This window comes from Salmo salar, chromosome ssa01, assembly GCF_905237065.1.
Source record: "Salmo salar chromosome ssa01, Ssal_v3.1, whole genome shotgun sequence".
NCBI lineage: Eukaryota > Metazoa > Chordata > Actinopteri > Salmoniformes > Salmonidae > Salmo > Salmo salar.
Genome location: NC_059442.1, coordinates 110,007,945 through 110,026,980, shown reverse-complemented (window position 1 = coordinate 110,026,980; position 19,036 = coordinate 110,007,945). Strand labels below are relative to the sequence as shown.

General features: G+C 49.1%; 1 protein-coding gene across 7 annotated transcripts in view; it reads right to left on the bottom strand.

Annotated features, from left to right (window-relative positions):
• Window positions 1-19,036, bottom strand: part of LOC106591006 (probable JmjC domain-containing histone demethylation protein 2C) — a 194,446-nt gene that overhangs the window by 138,936 nt on the left and 36,474 nt on the right. The gene's annotated exons all lie outside the window — the stretch shown is intronic.

Here is a 19,036-nt window from a genome sequence, read left to right as displayed (position 1 = left end):
GGGAGGAAGGGACGGACGGACAGAGGGAGGAAGGGACGGACGGACGGACAGAGGGAGGAAGGGACGGACGGACGGACAGAGGGAGGAAGGGACGGACGGACGGACAGAGGGAGGAAGGGACGGACGGACGGACAGAGGGAGGAAGGGACGGACGGACGGACAGAGGGGAGGAAGGGACGGACGGACGGACAGAGGGAGGAAGGGACGGACGGACGGACAGAGGGAGGAAGGGACGGACGGACGGACAGAGGGAGGAAGGGACGGACGGACGGACAGAGGGAGGAAGGGACGGACGGACGGACAGAGGGAGGAAGGGACGGACGGACGGACAGAGGGAGGAAGGGACGGACGGACGGACAGAGGGAGGAAGGGACGGACGGACGGACAGAGGAAGGGACGGACGGACGGACAGAGGGAAGAAGGACGGACGGACGGACAGAGGGAGGAAGGGACGGACGGACGGACAGAGGGAGGAAGGGACGGACGGACGGACAGAGGGAGGAAGGGACGGACGGACGGACAGAGGGAGGAAGGGACGGACGGACGGACAGAGGGAGGAAGGGACGGACGGACAGAGGGAGGAAGGGACGGACGGACAGAGGGAGGCAGGGACGGACGGACAGAGGGAGGAAGGGACGGACGGACAGAGAGGGGAGTAAGGGACGGACGGACGGACAGAGAGGGAGGAAGGGACGGACGGACGGACAGAGAGGGAGGAAGGGACGGACGGACGGACAGAGAGGGAGGAAGGGACGGACGCACGGACAGAGAGGGAGGAAGGGACAGACGGACGGACGGAGAGGGAGGAAGGGACGGACGGACGGACAGAAAGGGAGGAAGGGACGGACGGACGGACAGAAAGGGAGGAAGGGACGGACAAACGGACAGAGAGGGAGGAAAGGACGGACGGACGGACAGACGGACAGACAGACAGAGAGGAAGGGACGGACGGACGGACGGACAGACAGACAGAGAGGAAGGGACGGACGGACGGACAGAGAGGAAGGGACGGACGGACGGACGGACAGACGGACAGACAGACAGAGAGGAAGGGACGGACGGACGGACAGAGAGGAAGGGACGGACGGACGGACAGAGAGGAAGGGACGGACGGACGGACAGAGAGGAAGGGACGGACGGACGGACAGAGAGGAAGGGACGGACGGACGGACAGAGAGGAAGGGACGGACAGACAGAGAGGAAGGGACGGACAGACAGAGAGGAAGGGACGGACAGACAGAGAGGAAGGGACGGACAGACAGAGTCACTTCCAGCATGACGCACCCGGCTGGGCCAAAACAACAACAGACATGAATAATAACACCTCGACTACACACATCACATCAACAGTCATCTCTTTATACCCGTCGCAAGACCCACTGGTTGATGCTTATTTATAAAACCCTCTTAGGCCTCACTTCCCCCTATCTGAGATATCTACTGCAGCCCTCATCCTACTGCAGCCCTCATCCTCCACTTCCCCTTATCTGAGATATCTACTGCAGCCCTCATCCTCCCCATACAACACCCGTTCACTCCCCCTATTTGAGATATCTACTGCAGCCCTCATCCTCCCCATACAACACCCGTTCACTCCCCCTATCTGAGATATCTACTGAAGCCCTCATCCTCCCCATACAACACCCGTTCACTCCCCCTATTTGAGATATCTACTGCAGCCCTCATCCTCCCCATACAACACCCGTTCACTCCCCCCTATCTGAGATATTTACTGCAGCCCTCATCCTACTGCAGCCCTCATCCTCCACATACAGCACCCATTCACTTCCCCCTATCTGAGATATCTACTGCAGCCCTCATCCTCCACACACAACACCCGTTCACTCCCCCCTATCTGAGATATCTACTGCAGCCCTCATCCTCCCCATACAGCACCCATTCACTTCCCCCTATCTGAGATATCTACTGCAGCCCTCATCCTCCCCATACAACACCCGTTCACTCCCCCTATTTGAGATATCTACTGCAGCCCTCATCCTCCCCATACAACACCCGTTCACTCCCCCTATCTGAGATATTTACTGCAGCCCTCATCCTACTGCAGCCCTCATCCTCCACATACAGCACCCATTCACTTCCCCCTATCTGAGATATCTACTGCAGCCCTCATCCTCCACACACAACACCCGTTCACTCCCCCCTATCTGAGATATCTACTGCAGCCCTCATCCTCCCCATACAGCACCCATTCACTTCCCCCTATCTGAGATATCTACTGCAGCCCTCATCCTCCACATACAACACCCGTTCACTCCCCCCTATCTGAGATTATACTGCAGCCCTCATCCTCCCCATACAACACCCGTTCACTCCCCCCTATCTGAGATATCTACTGCAGCCCTCATCCTCCCCATACAACACCCGTTCACTCCCCCCTATCTGAGATATCTACTGCAGCCCTCATCCTCCCCATACAGCACCCGTTCACTCCCCCCTATCTGAGATATCTACTGCAGCCCTCATCCTCCACATACAGCACCCGTTCACTCCCCCCTATCTGAGAAATCTACTGCAGCCCTCATCCTCCACATACAACACCCGTTCACTCCCCCCTATCTGAGATATTTACTGCAGCCCTCATCCTCCCCATACAACACCCGTTTACTCCCCCCTCTCTGAGATATCTACTGCAGCCCTCATCCTACTGCAGCCCTCATCCTCCACATACAACACCCGTTCTGCCAGTCACATTCTGTTAAAGGTCCCCAAAGCACACACATCCCTGGGTCGCTCCTCTTTTCAGTTCGCTGCAGCCAGCGACTGGAACGAGCTGCAACAAACACTCAAACTGGACGGTTTTATCTCCATCTCTTCATTCAAACACTCAAACTGGACAGTTTTATCTCCATCTCTTCATTCAAAGACTCAATCATAAACACTCTTACTGACAGTTATGGCTGCTTTGTGTGATGTATTATTGTGTCTACCTTCTTGACCTTTGAGCTGTTGTCTGAGCCCAATAATGTGTGTACCCTGTTTTGTGTAACTATTCCCCAGGTCGTTGCTGTAAATGAGAACGTGTTCTCAGTCAACTTACAAGGTAAAATATTACTGTTATAAAAAAAATACTGCTTTCGTAATATCTACAAATAGTATTTCATGACAATAACGCAATTAGAATTTGAGGGAGAGACTTGGCACACACTACTACGATCCAGTAAGACTTTCACAGACGGATTAGAGAGAGGACAAAGAGGGAAGAGAGAGAGAGCTCCCTGCAGTAGCAGTAACAATCACATAGCTGTTACACAAACTCAATTTAAACACCGCTGCTCTTTCATTAAACCCAGAGCGCTGTATTTCAAGGTGTTAGAGAGGACAATTAACATTAATTTCATAATGGATAGTTATACACTGTAATTACTAGTGTACCGTACAGCGCAGTACACACACACACAGTAGATGGGCCTACCGTCTCACCCAGCGGCAAGTATCTGTAGGGTAATACCGTATATCTGGAGACTAGACGTAAACCCAGCCAGTCTATAGTATCTGTAGGGTAATACCGTATATCTGGAGACTAGACGTAAACCCAGCCAGTCTATAGTATCTGTAGGGTAATACCGTATATCTGGAGACTAGACGTAAACCCAGCCAGTCTATAGTATCTGTAGGGTGTAGCCAGGCAGCTCTGAAGCCAGTCTCTCCCCAGCCAGTCTATAGTATCTGTAGGGTGTAGACAGGCAGCTCTGAAGCCAGTCTCTCCCCAGCCAGTCTATAGTATCTGTAGGGTGTAGACAGGCAGCTCTGAAGCCAGTCTCTCCCCAGCCAGTCTATAGTATCTGTAGGGTAATACCGTATATCTGGAGACTAGACGTAAACCCAGCCAGTCTATAGTATCTGTAGGGTGTAGCCAGGCAGCTCTGAAGCCAGTCTCTCCTCAGCCAGTCTATAGTATCTGTAGGGTGTAGACAGGCAGCTCTGAAGCCAGTCTCTCCCCAGCCAGTCTATAGTATCTGTAGGGTGTAGACAGGCTCCTCCCACTAGGACTCAGGAAACTAGCTGATTAAACTACAGATGGAATCAGTTCTGATCAACTCCACAGGGGGGTGAAAGAACACAGTGATGCTGCTGTCCAATAAACATCCAGGGTCTTGTTCTGGGGACAAGATGATCCATGCTGGACTGACCTTTAATAACCTCATCATGTAGACCAGCCGGGCCGCAGAGCCCACCAGCACTGGGTCAGCCGGGCCGCAGAGCCCACCAGCACTGGGTCAGCCGGGCCGCAGAGCCCACCAGCACTGGGTATGCCGGGCCGCAGAGCCTACCAGCACTGGGTCAGCTGGTGCATGACAACTTAAGAAACAAGGTACATTTTGTCCACAACATCATTACACACTGGTTTTTATCCGCAAAAAGTACATTTGGTGGAAACACAACACTGGTGGTAAAATCCGCATAAAGAAAATATGTGCATTCTAGAGAATTCTGTGGCCAACTGGATTCCAGCTACTCACAGAGAGAAACACACACAACATGAATGGACACCAGTCCCTCCCTACTGCAGGAGCAGAAAGCACTGGCTGAGAGACAGGGACAACATGAGTGGACTGGAACACCAGTCCCTCCCTACTGCAGGAGCAGAAAACACTGGCTGAGAGACAGGGACAACATGAGTGGACTGGAACACCAGTCCCTCCCTACTGCAGGAGCAGAAAGCACTGGCTAAGAGACAGGGAGACAACATGGCAGACAAGAGACGGTTAGTGAACATGACATGGCAGACAGAGAAGAGCCTCATTCTGCAGTCAGGCAGTCACGGTGGAAGCCAGAGCACATGGAAATACAAATCCCCTGCTCTGCAACTCTGCCTGCCTGCCAGGGATCCTGTCTGCCTACCTGCCAGGATACTGCCGCCCGCCTGCCAGGGATCCTGTCTGCCTACCTGCCAGGGATACTGCTATGTGACCTGTTGCCATAAGAAAAGGACAACCAGTGAAGAACAAACACCATTTTAAATACAACCCATATTTATGTTGATTTATTTTCCTGTTTGTAATTTAACAATTTGCACATCGTTACAACACTGTATATAGATAATATTTGTGAGTAATGTTTAATGTTCATTTTGGATTGTTTACTTCACTTCTGTTTATTATCTACTTCACTTGTTTGGGCAATGTAAACATGGTGTTTCCCATGCTAGTAAAGCCTTTAGAATTGAACTGAGTGAGAGAAGGCAGGGCGAACGGAGAGAAGGAGAACAGAGAGTGTGAGAGAGAGAAGGGGAGAAAGGAGAAGCGGGAGAACAGAGAGAGGGAGAGAACAGAGAGAGGGAGAGAACAGAGAGAGAGAGAACAGAGAGAGAGAGAGAGAGAACAGAGAGAGAGAGAGAGAGAACAGAGAGAGAGAGAGAGAGAACAGAGAGAGAGAGAGAGAACAGAGAGAGAGAGAGAGAACAGAGAGAGAGAGAGAGAGAGAACAGAGAGACAGAGAGAGAGAGAGAGAGAGAACAGAGAGAGAGAGAGAGAGAGAGAGAGAGAGAGAGAGAGAGAGAGAGAGAGAGAGAGAGAGAGAGAGAGAACAGAGAGAGAGAGAGAACAGAGAGAGAGAGAGAACAGAGAGAAGGAGAACAGAGAGAAGGAGAACAGAGAGAAGGAGAACAGAGAGAAGGAGAACAGAGAGAAGGAGAACAGAGAGAAGGAGAACAGAGAGAAGGAGAACAGAGAGAAGGAGAACAGAGAGAGGGAGAACAGAGAGAAGGAGAACAGAGAGAAGGAGAACAGAGAGAAGGAGAACAGAGAGAAGGAGAACAGAGAGAAGGAGAACAGAGAGAAGGAGAACAGAGAGAAGGAGAACAGAGAGAAGGAGAACAGAGAGAAGGAGAACAGAGAGAAGGAGAACAGAGAGAGAGAGAGAACAGAGAGAGTGCTACAGTATAGTGTTTGCTGGCCCCATTTCCAGCACCATTCCATTTCAGAACCCCACATTGAGCAGAGAGCAGGGAGAAAACACAGAACAGCACAGATGCAAAATGTCTCCTCTACTGAGCTCTCTGTTCATATCCTCTACTGAGAACCTACTGAGCTCTCTGTTCATATCCTCTACTGAGAACCTACTGAGCTCTCTGTTCATATCCTCTACTGAGAACCTACTGAGCTCTCTGTTCATATCCTCTACTGAGAACCTACTGAGCTCTCTGTTCATATCCTCTACTGAGAACCTACTGAGCTCTCTGTTCATATCCTCTACTGAGAACCTACTGAGCTCTCTGTTCATATCCTCTACTGAGAACCTACTGAGCTCTCTGTTCATATCCTCTACTGAGAACCTACTGAGCTCTCTGTTCATATCCTCTACTGAGAACCTACTGAGCTCTCTGTTCATATCCTCTACTGAGAACCTACTGAGCTCTTTGTTCATATCCTCTACTGAGAACCTACTGAGCTCTCTGTTCATATTTGTCTGCAGAAAAGAATCTGATAACGGCTCTGAAAGTGGCAGAATCACTTATTATACTGTCAAAGAACAGATATGATCCCAATGACGGTCGTTCAGTTCAGACAACCTCAGAGACAGAGAGACAGAGAGACAGAGAGAGACAGAGAGAGACAGGGAGAGACAAGAGAGAGAGAGACAGACAGGAGACAGAGAGAGACAGCAGCATTACACAGCTCAGTCTGTCCACCACCGCAGCTCTCTAGCCAGTCATGACCGTCACTCTTCATTCTCACAGCCAAAAACGGACATGATCCACAACAGCCATCAATACACCGCCACCTAACCAGACTAACGTGGTATCCACAGCGGGTCCACAGCGGCCCCACAGCAGGTCAGCCTGGAAGGGGAGGAACGAGGGCTAATGAAGTGACTGAACACTGAACTCATGAGTCTCCTGGTGAAGACGAGGACAGAAATAACTTCCAACGGTGAAGAGGACAGGGCCAGATAGGACGGGTAGAGGACAGGGCCAGATAGGACGGGTAGAGGACAGGGCCAGATAGGACGGGTAGAGGACAGGGCCAGATAGGACGGGTAGAGGACAGGGCCAGATAGGACGGGTAGAGGACAGGGCCAGATAGGACGGGTAGAGGACAAGGGTGAAGATATGTTCATACTGGCTGACTGGCTGGCTGTGTGGCTGGTTGTGTGGCTGACTGGCTGGCTGTGTGGCTGACTGGCTGGCTGTGTGGCTGGCTGGCTGTGTGGCTGGCTGGCTGGCTGTGTGGCTGGCTGGCTGTGTGGCTGGCTGGCTGTGTGACTGGCTGGCTGTGTGGCTGACTGTGTGGCTGACTGTGTGGCTGGCTGTGTGGCTGGCTGGCTGACTGTGTGGCTGGCTGGCTGACTGTGTGGCTGGCTGGCTGGCTGGCTGTGTGGCTGGCTGACTGACTGGTTGACTGTGGCTGACTGACTGGCTGGCTGGCTGTGTGGCTGACTGGCTGGCTGTGTGGCTGACTGTGTGGCTGACTATGTAGCTGGCTGGCTGACTGACTGTGTAGCTGGCTGGCTGACTGACTGTGTAGCTGGCTGGCTGACTGACTGTGTAGCTGGCTGGCTGACTGAGTAGCTGGCTGAGTAGCTGGCTGGCTGGCTGACTGTGTGGCTGGCTGTGTGGCTGGCTGGCTGTGTGGCTGACTGGCTGTGTGGCTGCCTGGCTGTGTGGCTGACTGGCTGACTGGCTGACTGGCTGACTGGCTGTGTGGCTGAGTGGCTGTGTGGCTGTGTGGCTGACTGGCTGTGTGGCTGAGTGGCTGACTACTATGATGCAACTCCAGTACTGACAAGTGGTTTGAGAAGTGCTGCTTCATGTGGCTGTTTTACCAGTAGACAGTCTACTCTAAATAAGCCACATAAGACGCTACGCACCAGGAGGGTTACAACACACAGTGATCTGCAGGTGGCTGAATCAATCAATGGATTTATAAAACCCTTCTTACATCAGCTGATATCTCAAAGTGCTGTACAGAAACCCAGACTAAAACCCCAAACATGAAGCAATGCAGGTGTAGAAGCACGGTGGCTAGGAAAAACTCCCTAGAAAGGCCAAAACCTAGGAAGAAACCTAGAGAGGAACCAGGCTATGAGGGGGTGGCTAAGAAAAACTCCCTAGAAAGGCCAAAACCTAGGAAGAAACCTAGAGAGGAACCAGGCTATGAGGGGGTGGCCAGTCCTCTTCTGGCTGTGCAGGGTGGAGATTATAACAGAACATGGCCAACATTTGGATAGGCGTCAAATTACAAAATAAATAAAGTAAACAAAATGAGTATGAAATTAACCAAATAAGTTACATTGCAAATAACAGGATAATTTATCCTAGGCTACATTTATCCTGAATAAGACCCATCTGTGAATACAGGCTTTGAAAATTAAATTAAAAGTGCAATGAAGAACCATTGACTATTTTCATTATACAGTATATTAACCTGCCTAAAGGTTTCTGACCAGGAAGACTAGTATGTTAACCTGTTCTGGCTTTAATAGACCACGGTAACATGGACTGCTATAGGCCTGGTGACAGGACACAGATGTAGAGGCAGCCTGCTCGTGGAGGCAGCCTGCTCGTAGAGGCAGCCTGCTCGTAGAGGCAGCCTGCTCGTAGAGGCAGCCTGCTCGTAGAGGCAGCCTGCTCGTAGAGGCAGCCTGCTCGTAGAGGCAGAAAGCGACCCTCATTCCCTCTCCACCATGCCAGTGGGTCATCATCTCCTCCGATGACGTCAGTGGGTAGGATGTGAGTTCTGCGCTGGCCCGCTGTTGCTCACAGTGTGACTGTTCGCTTAGGTCTCCCAAGACTGCCCAGTGATGTCTTCTAACAGTGGACATCTCTGTCGAAAGGGTCTGGTATCACACGGTAGACATACAACCTTTGAATCCAAATCACCATTGAAAGTTCTGTACCACATAACACCATACGATTGATTTATATTTATTTTTATACACAAGACAACACGATATTGGTAAGATGTCCACATTGTATTCTACATGATTCCACCTGAATCTGCTGGCTTGTGCCTGACAGATCCTTTACAGTGTTGCTAGGCAACGCAACGCACTCCCCGTCCCAGTCGTCGCCCAACCCCCACTGTTCAAAGCCATCGGCCATTTGAAATGTCTGTTGCTTTGAAAGTTTGTGTTTCAGATGTACTGTTTACTCTTCATCTTCGATTGTTTATTTGACTTTTTGTTTATTATCTATTTCACTCGCTTTTGCAATTTAAACATACGCTTCCCCATGCTAATAAAGTCATCTGAATTGGAGAGAAAGTGAGGGGGGAGAGGGAGGAGGGAGAGGGAGGGGGAGAGGGAGGAAGGGAGAGAGGGAGGAGGGGGAGAGGGAGGAGAGAGAGGGAGGGGGAGAGCGAGGGGGAGAGGGAGAGAGGGAGGGGGCGAGGGGCGGGGGGAGAGGGGGGGCAGAGGGACGGGGAGGAAGGGGAGGAGACAGAGGGAGGAGGGAGAGGGAGGGGGAGGGAGGGGAGGAGAGAGAGGGAGGAGGGAAGGGGAGGGGGGGAAGAGGGAGGAGGGGAGGGGGAGGGAGAGTGAGGGGGATGCTTGACTGGCCAGACAGTTACTGAGATAAAGAGGAGATTGTGGTGTCTTGCCTCATGAGGTCAATTTATGAGGTTGCTTTCATGTTTACACATTTAGCTGTGTTACTAGGAAACACTGGAAGACTGTGCAGGAGAGGAGAGGAGAGGAGAGGAGAGGAGAGGAGAGGAGAGGAGAGGAGAGGAGAGGAGAGGAGAGGAGAGGAGAGGAGAGGAGAGGAGAGGAGAGGAGAGGAGAGGAGAGGAGAGGAGAGGAGAGGAGAGGAGAGGGGAGGGCAGGAGAGGGGAGGGCAGGAGAGGGGAGGGCAGGAGAGGGGAGGGTGGAGAGCAGGAGAGGGGAGGGCAGGAGAGGGGAGGGCAGGAGAGGGGAGGGCAGGAGAGAAGAGGAGAGGGCAGGAGAGAAGAGGAGAGGGCAGGAGAGGGAAGGAGAGGGCAGGAGAGGGAAGGAGAGGGCAGGAGAGGGAAGGAGAGGGCAGGAGAGGGAAGGAGAGGGCAGGAGAGGGAAGGAGAGGGCAGGAGAGGGAAGGAGAGGGCAGGAGAGGGCAGGAGAGGGCAGGAGAGAAGGTGAGAGGGAAGGAGAGAAGAGGAGAGGGAAGGAGAGAAGGGGAGAGGGAAGGAGAGAAGGGGAGAGGGAAGGAGAGGAGAGGGTAGAAATAAAACACGTTTGCTCCAAGAACAGCACATGGAACTAATTAGAGGGGTGGGTGGAGGGACGGGACTCGATCCAAGGCCTCATTCTGATATTCAACGTTTTCTTCCTCCAGACTGCTGCCCATTAGGTGTTAGTGTACAGAGCACTGAGACTTCACAATGACAGCTCTCTTCTCACCAAATGAGACAGTTGTTTACATCAATAATCCTTACAGCTGGACCAAACAGAACAGAGTAATGTCCTCTCTGGCACGTCTTCATTGGACGTTTACTAACAGACACCTACTAACAAAAACTAAAAGATAATGACATCATCAACATGCACCAAGAGAAAGACAACCCGACCCTGAGAAGATTGACTGGCAGAATGTTCAACCCAATTAACAGCTTCTTTCTCTTTTCTCTAAAAACTCAATCGCAGATGTATCCATCATCAGAACCCCCTTCCCCAGATGTATCCATCATCAGAACCCCCTTCCCCAGATGTATCCATCATCAGAACCCCCTTCCCCAGATGTATTCATCATCAGAACCCCCTTCCCCAGATGTATCCATCATCAGAACCCCCTTCCCCAGATGTATCCATCATCAGAACCCCCTTCCCCAGATGTATCCATCATCAGAACCCCCTTCCCCAGATGTATCCATCATCAGAACCCCCTTTCCCAGATGTATCCATCATCAGAACCCTTCCCCAGATGTATTCATCAGAACCCCAAGATGCTTCCCCAAATGTATTCATCAGAACCCCAGGATGCTTCCCCAAATGTATTCATCATCAGAATCCCAGGATGCTTCCCAAGATGTATTCATCAGAATCCCAGCTCAATACTACCTTTGAAAGTGAAATGCTGATGTGCTGTAGGAGCGGAGCGTCAGAGTGTTTGGTTCACACAGCCCTGACACTGATGTGGTCTACATACTGTGTGATGTGGTATATTATACTGTATGTTCCAGAGGTAGGCAGGAAGCTGGCCTCTCAGACACCCACTGGTGGAGGAGGAGGAGGAGGAACTACAACTTCAGAGAGGACTGCAGTCCGTCTCCCTCAGAGAGGACTGCAGTCCGTCTCCCTCAGAGAGGACTGCAGTCCGTCTCCCTCCTCTCCCTCAGAGACTTCTATTCCTTCACATATCTCCCCCGTCGCCCTCTCTTCCTCCCCCGTCGCCCTCTCTTCCTCCCCCGTCGCCCTCTCTTCCTCCCCCGTCTCCAGCCTGCTTTTCTTTTGTCTGATAAGAGTTCAGGTGATCCTGTCCTCTCTCCTCCTGTCCTCTCTCCTCCTGTCCTCTCTCCTCCTGTCCTCTCTCCTCCTGTCCTCTCTCCTCCTGTCCTCTCTCCTCCTGTCCTCTCTCCTCCTGTCCTCTCTCCTCCTGTCCTCTCTCCTCCTGTCCTCTCTCCTCCTGTCCTCTCTCTGCTGTACGCCAGGCAGAGCAGAAACAGCACTCTGTGGACCAAAATGAGGTCAGATGGAAAAAATGAAAGGGTAAGGAAGGCTATAAATAATGCCCAGCTGTGCTCTGCTCTGAGCATATTCAGAGGTATTTTCAGACTGACTGCGGTCTCTCCCGCCTCACTAGAATGGAGGTCTGCTGCACAACGGGACTCAAATAGCCTAGTATATCAGAAAGCAACCCAGGGACTCAAATAGACTAGTATATCAGAAAGCAAACCCAGGGACTGAAATAGTCTAGTATATCAGAAAGCAACCCAGGGACTCAAATAGTCTAGTATATCAGAAAGCAACCCAGGGACTCAAATAGTCTAGTATATCAGAAAGCAAGCCGGGACTCAAATAGTCTAGTATATATCAGAAAGCAACCCGGGACTCAAATAGTCTAGTATATCAGAAAGCAACCCGGGACTCAAATAGTCTAGTATATCAGAAAGCAACCCGGGACCCAAATAGTCTAGAATATCAGAAAGCAACCCGGGACCCAAATAGTCTAGTATATCAGAAAGCAACCCGGGACCCAAATAGTCTAGTATATCAGAAAGCAACCCAGGGACTCAAATAGACTAGTATATCAGAAAGCAACCCGGGACCCAAATAGTCTAGTATATCAGAAAGCAACCCGGGACCCAAATAGTCTAGTATATCAGAAAGCAACCCGGGACCCAAATAGTCTAGAATATCAGAAAGCAACCCGGGACTCAAATAGTCTAGTATATCAGAAAGCAACCCGGGACCCAAATAGTCTAGAATATCAGAAAGCAACCCGGGACTCAAATAGTCTAGTATATCAGAAAGCAACCATTTAAAATGCTTTGTTGATATATTTTGATCAGCTCGTTAAGCCTACCTCATTTGTGCCGTCTCAGCTCTGTCAACAAAGCAATACAAATGGATCAACTCCTACGGAGGTTTCATCAAATAAACATAACCGATGACTATATATCATCAATGCCATTTGCATAACTATTTGAAAATGCATACATATTTTTTTTAAACTAAAGCAGTGCAACCTAAACACATAACATAGACCTATTCTTTATTCTCTACTACAAACAATAAAATGCATGAAATTACAGCCGCTTTCCTTTCCCCCGTGTTCCGCCTTGACTCCAACACGAAAGCTTAAACGTGTTAAAATGAGGAGAGCCCTGTTCTGAACCAGCAGGCAGACGGCCAACAAGAAACACGGAGTGCAAGACCAAGCCTCCATTAGGTTTAAAGCCAACTCTGCTCTCTCCTCCCCTTGCCAGGGCAGACGGGCTGGGAGTCACATGGGCTACAGACTAATTAATATGAGAGAGAGAAAGAGAGAGAGACTTAGAGTCTCTCAGAGCGTTCACAGTCAAACCCACTGACACCCCCGATCAGATCACAGCAAAATCACAGTCTACTAGAACAGAGCAATACTCAATCATGAGGCATCAATGTCAAATGAACTGAATAATATTAACAAATGCTATAGGTGGAAGGAAAGTAGTGTGGAAACCTACCAAAAAACTATTAGACAACAACAAATCCCTTTTAGACATCTTCCTGGACTAAACGTTCCACTGTAATAGTGAAGGTATAAACTTGCCAGTAGAAAACCTAAAAACAGTATATTTGACCTCTATCAAATCTAAAAACGTCAAACAGAAAACCGAAGAAAATTAACAACACGGACAAACAGTTTGATGAAGAATGCAAAAACCTAAGAAAGAAATGTAGAAACCTGTCCAAACAAAAACATAGAGACCCAGAAAACCTGAGCCTACACCTTTACTATGGTGAATCACTAAAACAATACAGAAATACACTACGGAAAAAGAAGGAAGAGCACGTCAGAAATCAGCTCAATGCAATTGAAGAATCCATAGACTAACCACTTCTGGGAAAATTGGAAAACTTTAAACAAACAACAACACGAAGAATTATCTATCCAAAACGGAGATGTATGGATAAACCACTTCTCCAATCTTTTTGGCCCTATAACAAAGAACAAACAACAAAAACATATACATGATCTAATACAAATCTTAGAATGAACTATTAAAGACAACCAGAACCCACTGGATTCTCCAATTACCTTAAATGAACTACAGGACAAAATACAAACCCTCCAACCCAAAAAGGCCTGTGGGTGTTGATGGTTTCCTCAATTAAATTATAAAATATATACAGACCACAAATTCCAATTAAACTCTTTAACATCATCCTTAGCTCTGGCATCTTCCCCAATACTTGGAACCAAGGACTGATCACCCCAATCCACAAAAGTGTAGACAAATTTGACCCCAATAACTACCGTGGGATATGCGTCAACAGCAACCTTGGGAAAATCCTCTGCATTATCATTAACAGCAGACTTGTACATGTCCTCAGTGAAAACAATGTACTGAGCAAAGGTCAAATTGGCTTTTTACCAAATTATTGTACGACAGACCACATAGTCACCCTGCACACCCTAATTGGCACACAAACAAACACTCTTCTCATTCTTTGTTATTTTCAAAAAAGCCTTTGACTCAATTTGACATGAGGGTTTGCTATACAAATTGATGGAAAGTGGTATTGGGGGAAAAACATATGACATTAAAAAATCCATGTACACAAGTGTGCAGCTAAAATTAGCAAAGACACACATTTCTTCCCACAGGGTCGTGGGGTAAAACAGGGATCCAGCTTAAGCCCCACCCTCTTCAACATTTATCAAATCAATCATTTGTGACATGTGCCGAAAAACAGGTATTCACCTCCAGTGAAATGCTCACTTACAAGCCCTTAACCAACAATGCAGTTAAGAAAAATACCGTAAAAAAAAAACAAATAAAATAAAACAAGTAATTAAAGGGAAGCAGTAAAATAACAATAGCGTGACTATATACAGGGGGTACCGGTACAGAGTCAATGTGGAGGCTATATACAGGGGGTACCGGTACAGAGTCAATGTGGAGGCTATATACAGGGGGTACCGGTACAGAGTCAATGTGGAGGCTATATACAGGGGGTACCGGTACAGAGTCAATGTGGAGACTATATACAGGGGGTACCGGTACAGAGTCAATGTGGAGGCTATATACAGGGGGTACCGGTACAGAGTCAATGTGGAGGCTTTATACAGGGGGTACCGGTACAGAGTCAATGTGGAGACTATATACAGGGGGTACCGGTTAGTCGAGGTAATTGAGGTAATATGTACATGTAGGTAGAGTTATGAAAGTGACAATGCATAGATAATAACAGAGCAGCAGCAGCTTAACCTGTTAGGGCTAGGGGGCAGCATTTGCACGTCTGGATAAAAAAAATGTACCCGATTTAATCTGGTTACTAATCCTACCCAGTAACTAGAATATGCATATACTTATTATATATGGATAGAAAACACTCTAAAGTTTCTAAAACTGTTTGAATGGTGTCTGTGAGTATAACAGAACTCATTTGGCAGGCAAAACCCTGAGACATTTTCTGACAGGAAGTGGATACCTGATGTGTTGTATTGACTTTAAACCTATCCCATTGAAAAACACAGGGGCTGAGGAATATTTTGGCACTTCCTATTGCTTCCACTAGATGTCACCAGCCTTTACAAAGTGTTTTGAGTCTTCTGGAGGGAGATCTGACCGAACAAGAGCCATGGAACGATGATGTCCCATTAGACACCTGGCGCGCGAGTTCATGTTGGGTACCCTCGTTCCAATACGTTATAAAAGAGTATGCATTCGTCCACCTTGAATATTATTCATGTTCTGGTTAAAAAAGGCCCTAATGATTTATGCTATACAACGTTTGACATGTTTGAACGAACGGAAATATATTTTTTCCCCTCGTTCATGACGAGAAGTCCGGCTGGCTTAGATCATGTGCTAACAAGACGGAGATTTTTGGACATAAATGATGAGCTTTTTTGAACAAAACTACGTTCGTTATGGACCTGTGATACCTGGAAGTGACATCTGATGAAGAGAATCAAAGGTAATGGATTATTTACATAGTATTTTCGATTTTAGATCTCCCCAACATGACGTCTAGTCTGTATCGCAACGCGTATTTTTCTGGGCGCAGTGCTCAGATTATTGCAAAGTGTGATTTCCCAGTAAGGTTATTTTTAAATCTGGCAAGTTGATTGCGTTCAAGAGATGTAAATCTATAATTCTTTAAATGACAATATAATATTTTACCAATGTTTTCTAATTTTAATTATTTAATTTGTGACGCTGACTTGACTGCCGGTTATTGGAGGGAAACGATTTCCTCAACATCAATGCCATAGTAAAACGCTGTTTTTGGATATAAATATGAACTTGATAGAACTAAAAATGCATGCATTGTCTAACATAATGTCCTAGGAGTGTCATCTGATGGAGATTGTAAAAGGTTAGTGCATCATTTTAGCTGGTTTTATGGTTTTGGTGACCCTGTCTTTGACTTGACAAAACATTACACACAACTCTTGTAAATGTACTGTCCTAACATACTCTAAATGTATGCTTTCGCCGTAAAACCTTTTTGAAATCGTAAAACGTGGTTAGATTAAGGAGATGTTTATCTTTCAAATGGTGTAAAATAGTTGTATTTTTGAAAAATTTGAATTTTGACATTTATTTGGATTCAAATTTGCCGCTCTTGAAATGCACCTGCTGTTGATGGAGTGCACCACGGGTGGCACGCTAGCGTCCCACCTAGCCCATAGAGGATAAGGGGGGGGGGCGATGCAAAGTCTGGGTGGCCATTTGATTACGTTTTCCAAACTCTCTCAAGAAGAAACAGTTTTATTAGAATCCTATGTCCCCACACCTAGAATCAGATCTAGAATCATTGTAATCCTATGTACCACACCACAGATCTAGAATCATTGTAATCCTATGTACCACACCACAGATCTAGAATCAGATCTAGAATCATTGTAATTACCACAGATAACATGGATTACCACAGATAACACTGCTACTCCTACTGCTCTCTCCTCATCTGACTACGTGTTCTCGCATACCCCTAGAGCATCGAGCCAGCGGGGTGGTGGCACTGGAATCCTCATCTCTCCCAAGTGGACATTCTCTCTTTCTCCCCTGACCCATCTGTCTATCTCCTCATTTGAATTCCATGCTGTCACAGTTACCAGCCCTTTCAAGCTTAACATCCTTATCATTTATCGCCCTCCAGGTTCCCTTGGAGAGTTCATCAATGAGCTTGACGCCTTGATAAGTTCCTTTCCTGAGGATGGCTCACCTCTCACAGTTCTGGGTGACTTTAACCTCCCCACGTCTACCTTTGACTCATTCCTCTCTGCCTCCTTCTTTCCACTCCTCTCCTCTTTTGACCTCACCCTCTCACCGTCCCCCCCTACTCACAAGGCAGGCAATACGCTTGACCTCATCTTTACTAGATGCTGTTCTTCCACTAATCTCATTGCAACTCCCCTCCAAATCTCCGACCACTACCTTGTATCCTTTTCCCTCTTGCTCTCATCCAACACTTCTCACTCTGCCCCTACTCGGATGGTATTGCGCCGTCCCAACCTTCGCTCTCTCTCTCCCGCTACTCTCTCCTCTTCCATCCTATCATCTCTTCCCTCTGCTCAAACCTTCTCCAACCTATCTCCTGATTCTGCCTCCTCAACCCTCCTCTCCTCCCTCTCTGCATCCTTTGATTTCCTCTGTCCCCTATCCTCCAGGCCGGCTCGGTCCTCCCCTCCTGCTCCGTGGCTCGACGACTCACTGCGAGCTCACAGAACAGGGCTCCGGGCAGCCGAGCGGAAATGGAGGAAAACTCGCCTCCCTGCGGACCTGGCATCCTTTCACTCCCTCCTCTCTACATTTTCCTCTTCTGTCTCTGCTGCTAAAGCCACTTTCTACCACTCTAAACTCCAAGCATCTGCCTCTAACCATAGGAAGCTCTTTGCTACCTTCTCCTCCCTCCTGAATCCTCCTCCCCCTCCCCCCCTCCTCCCTCTCTGCGGATGACTTCGTCAACCATTTTGAAAAGAAGGTTGACGACATCCGATCCTCGTTTGCTAAGTCAAACGGCACTGCTGGTCCTGCTCACACTGCCCTACCCTGTGCTTTGACCTCTTTCTCCCCTCTCTCTCCAGATGAAATCTCGCGTCTTGTGACGGCCGGCCGCCCAACAACCTGCCCACTTGACCCTATCCCCTCCTCTCTTCTCCAGACCATTTCCGGAGACCTTCTCCCCTACCTCACCTCGCTCATCAACTCATCCTTGACCGCTGGCTACGTCCCTTCCGTCTTCAAGAGAGCGAGAGTTGCACCCCTTCTGAAAAAAACCTACACTCGATCCCTCCGATGTCAACAACTACAGACCAGTATCCCTTCTTTCCTTTCTCTCCAAAACTCTTGAACGCGCCGTCCTTGGCCAGCTCTCTTGCTATCTCTCTCAGAATGACCTTCTTGATCCTAATCAGTCAGGTTTCAAGACTGGGCATTCAACTGAGACTGCTCTTCTCTGTGTCACGGAGGCTCTCCGCACTGCTAAAGCTAACTCTCTCTCCTCTGCTCTCATCCTTCTAGACCTATCTGCTGCCTTTGATACCGTGAACCATCAGATCCTCCTCTCCACCCTCTCCGAGCTGGGCATCTCCGGCACCGCGCACGCTTGGATTGCGTCCTACCTGACAGGTCGCTCCTACCAGGTGGCGTGGCGAGAATCTGTCTCCGCACCACGTGCTCTCACCACTGGTGTCCCCCAGGGCTCTGTTCTTGGCCCACTCCTATTCTCGCTATACACCAAGTCACTTGGCTCTGTCATATCCTCACATGGTCTCTCATATCATTGCTATGCAGATGACACACAATTAATCTTCTCCTTTCCCCCTTCTGACAACCAGGTGGCGAATCGCATCTCTGCATGTCTGGCAGACATATCAGTGTGGATGACGGATCACCACCTCAAGCTGAACCTCGGCAAGACGGAGCTGCTCTTCCTCCCGGGGAAGGACTGCCCGTTCCATGATCTCGCCATCACGGTTGACAACTCCCTTGTGTCCTCCTCCCAGAGTGCTAAGAGCCTTGGCGTGACCCTGGACAACACCCTGTCGTTCTCCACCAACATCAAGGCGGTGACCCGATCCTGTAGGTTCATGCTCTACAACATTCGCAGAGTATGACCCTGCCTCACACAGGAAGCGGCGCAGGTCCTAATCCAGGCACTTGTCATCTCCCGTCTGGATTATTGCAACTCGCTGTTGGCTGGGCTCCCTGCCTGTGCCATTAAACCCCTACAACTCATCCAGAACGCCGCAGCCCGTCTGGTGTTCAACCTTCCCAAGTTCTCTCACGTCACCCCGCTCCTCCGCTCTCTCCACTGGCTTCCAGTCGAAGCTCGCATCCGCTACAAGACCATGGTGCTTGCCTACGGAGCTGTGAGGGGAACGGCACCTCCGTACCTTCAGGCTCTGATCAGGCCCTACACCCAAACAAGGGCACTCCGTTCA